General features: G+C 47.4%; 1 pseudogene; it reads right to left on the bottom strand.

Moving 5' to 3' along the window:
- Positions 1-2,676: 2,676 nt before the first annotated feature.
- Positions 2,677-3,221, bottom strand: LOC103073410 (60S ribosomal protein L18 pseudogene; annotated as a pseudogene).
- Positions 3,222-3,912: the final 691 nt, after the last annotated feature.

Genomic DNA, 3,912 nt, shown 5'->3' on the forward strand with positions numbered 1-3,912 from the left:
TGGGGTTAAGAACCCTGGGGGTTTTGAGAACCTCCTGCCTTGAAGGGGAGGCTCTGAGCACGGTAAGTACAAAGTGCAGGTGGTCTGAGGGTTCATTTCCTGTTTCCAATCAGCCTGCTTCAGCCTCGGGCAGTTACTCTTGGGGCCTTTGAGATGGGGGTGGAGGCCCAAAGCTCCAGTGATTCTGGAGAGTAGAGAGGCCAAGGTGGGTTAGGGCTCACCTGGATAATCCACCATAACCTTCCCGTCAATATCTTTAATGGAATCACATCAGCAAAGTCCCGTCTTTATAAGGTAACATTCACAGGTTCCAGGGATTACAACAGTGATGTCTTAGTGGGTAATCATTCAGCCTACCATACTGCCTACCTCCTGTTCATCAGATCTTGGGGGTTCTCCCCCACACAGTGGCCTCCTGTGTGCGAAGAGCATATTTCAATGTCCTTAATAAGGTCCTACTTCAAAGGGCTTCACAGGTGGGGACCACGCCAGCTCCGCCCAGTTTCTCCCGTTTCTAGTGAAGCTGCGGCAGCCTGTATTTGGCGCCATCTGGTGGACACAGCGTGCCACAGCAGGTGTGCGTCCAATAGAAATACAGTACAAACCAGGTATGTAATTTTTCATTTTTTAACAGCCATATTGACAAAGAGGTGAAAATTATTTCAATAGTATAGCTTATCTAACCCAATGGATCTAAAACACACTCATTTTGACATGTAATCCACGACAAAAATAGCGAGTACTTTCAAATCTTTGTTTCATACTAAGCCTTCGAAGTCTGGCGGGTATTTGACACTTACCAGCACCTCTCAGTTCACACCAGCCACATTTCAAGTGCTCAGAAGTCACACGTAGCGGTTGGCTGCCATATTGGACAGCACAGAGCTAGAGGAAGATTGAGGGGCAGAGAGAGGGATGAGTGGAGGGAAGGTGGGGGGAGGGGACTCTGAGAAGGGATACAGCCTGGGGGAGGGGTTGGCCTGGCCATAAAGGCCAAGAGGCAGTGGCATTAACATGTCCACGTGTGTGCACACACGAGATGGGCCTTTGCACGCCTGCCATACACGCATTCAAGATGCAACAGAACCACAAATGTGATCTCCCCCCAGAATCACCCTCCTCTGTGTCCCAGTCCCCCAGTCCCGAGGATAACACCCCTCCCCACCCAAGCCCTGTCCATCCATCTCCTGAGCCTCCCTCCCCCGGGGCTCTCCTCCCCTCCCCACAGCCCTGCCTTGTCCAGCCCCATCCTAGCCCACCAGGGTCCTCTACTGAGCAACACTGTAGCTTTTTGAAATATAATTCACACATCATAAAATTCACCCTTTTAGACTTCCCTGGCAGTCCAGTGGTTAAGATTCCGCTCTTCTAATGCAGGGGTTGCAGGTTGGATCCCTGGTCTGAGAAATAAGAACCCACATGCCACGTGGCATAGTCAAAAAAAAAAAATTTATAAAAAAAAAAAAAAGATAAAATTCACCCTTTTAAAGTATAGAATTCAGTGGTTATAGTGTATTCATGTTGGACAACCATCACTAACTAACTAACTCCAGAACATTTTCACCGTCTCAAAATAAAACCTTGTGCCCATTAAGCAACATTCCTCATTCTCCCCTCCTCTCCTGGCAACCACTAATCTCTGTGGATTTGCCTCTTTTGGATATTTTGTATAAATCAAATCATACCATATGTGGCCTTGTATCTGGCTTCCTTAGTGTAGCATAATGTTTTCAAGGTTCATCCATAATGTGGTGTGTATCAGTCCTTCATTCCTTTTAATGGCTGAATAATCTACAATTGTATGGATACATGACATGTTGCTTATCCATTCATCCTTGCCTTTGCCTTAGGAGACAAATCCAAAAAAAAAATTATTGCTGTGATTTATATCAAAAAGTGTTCTGCCGGGCTTCCCTGGTGGCGCAGTGGTTGAGAGTCCGCCTGCCGATGCAGAGGACGCGGGTTCGTGCCCCGGTCCGGGAGGATCCCGCGTGCCGCGGAGCGGCTGGGCCCGTGAGCCATGGCCGCTGGGCCTGCGCGTTCGGAGCCTGTGCTCCGCAACGGGAGAGGCCGCAGCGGTGAGAGGCCCGTGTACAGGAAAAAAAAAAGAAAAAAAAAGTGTTCTGCCTATGTTTTCTTCTAGGTGTTTTTGACTTCAGATCTTACACTTAGGTCTTTAATCCATTTTGAGTTTACTTTTGTGTATAGTGTTAGAAAATGTCCTAATTTTATTCTTTTACATGAGTTGACCAGTTTTCCCATTTACTGAAGAGACTGTCTTTTCCCCTTTGTATATTAATTTTTAAAATTAATTATTTATTTATTTTGGCTGCACCAGGTCTTAGTTGCAGCATGTGGGATCTTCCTCGTGGCATGTGGGATCTTTTTTTTTTTTAGCTGCGGCACGCAGTCTTCTTAGTTGTGTCATGCATGCGAGATCTAGTTCACCGACCAGGGATCGAACCAGGGCCCCTTGCATTGGGAGCACAGTGTCTTAGCCACTGGACCACCAGGGAAGTCCCCGTCATACATTAATTAACTATATATGCATGGGTTTATTTCTGGGCTCTCAGTTCTGTCATATTGATCTATGTGTCTGTTTTTGTGCCAATACCATACTGTGGGTTTTTTTCTTCAGCATCCAAAATCTTTTTAATAACGAGGCAGGATCTGGGATTAGTTTTTGTAGCCATGGCTGACCCATCGACTCTGACCTGCTCAAACTTCTGGCCCTTGGAGCATACATAGTGTTTTGTGTGGCTATGTGGGGTTCCTGGGGCCTTGCAGAATTGCCTGTACACCTCTCAGCCCTTTCGAGGACCAGGGAGGAGAACAGTGTCACAACCCTTGTGAGAGTCCAGGGCAGGCTGGTCGAAGGTGAGGATCTTGCCCCCGGCCTTGAGGATGCTACTCGCTTGCAGAGCACACACCTTCAGTTCGGGCACATCATCGGTTATAGACCCTACAACCACAGCTGTTTTGCCTTCTTGGCCAAAACTCCTCTTGAGCTTCAGCTTCCAGATCATCTGGGAAAGAGATGGAGGTGGCTGATTGGTGCGACTCATGAACAACCTCTTCAGCACAAGTTGATTGAAGGTGGAGTGGGTTCGCCTGGCCAGAAACGTGTACAGCTTGACCAACAGCCTTAGGTGGGTGTCCTGGCTCTTCGGCTCCTTGTGCCAAAACTTTCGGTCCTTGTTGTGGCGGATGTCAGCTCCCATAATGGAGCCTCCTTCTTAGCCAGGTCTGGAAAGAAAGAACCATACCATGCTGGGTTTTTTTGTTTTTTGGTTTCTTTTAAATTTATTTATTTATTTTTGGCTGTGTTTGGTCTTTGTTGCTGCGCGCGGGCTTTCTCTAGTTGTGGTGAGCGGGGGCTACTCTTCATTGCAGTGCATGGGCTTCTCACTGCGGTGGCTTCTCTTGTTGCGGAGCACGGGCTCTAGGCTTATGGGCTTCAGTAGCTGCAGCTCACGGGCTCAGTAGTTGTGGGTCGTGGGCTCTAGAGCGCAGCCTCAGTAGTTGTGGTGCACAGGCTTAGTTGCTCTGAGGCATGTGGGATCTTTCTGGACCAGGGCTCGAAACCATGTCCCCTGCATTGGCAGGTGGATTCTTAACCACTGTGCCACCTGGGAAGTCCCTACCATGCTGTTTTGATTACTGAAGCTTTGTAGTGTAGTCTGAAGTCAGGAAGCATGATACCTCCAGCTCCATTTTTCATTCTCAAGACAGTTTTGGCTATATGGGGGTTTTTGTGTCTCCATACAAATTTTAAAATTATTTGTTCTAGTTCTGTGAAAAATGCCATTGGTGTTTTGATAGGGATTGCACTGAATCTGTAATTGCCTTGGGTAGTAAGGCCATTTTAACAATATTAATTCTTCCAATCCATGAACACAGTATATCTTTCCA

This window comes from Lipotes vexillifer, unplaced genomic scaffold (genome assembly GCF_000442215.2).
Source record: "Lipotes vexillifer unplaced genomic scaffold, Lipotes_vexillifer_v1.1 scaffold371, whole genome shotgun sequence".
Taxonomy (NCBI): domain Eukaryota; kingdom Metazoa; phylum Chordata; class Mammalia; order Artiodactyla; family Lipotidae; genus Lipotes; species Lipotes vexillifer.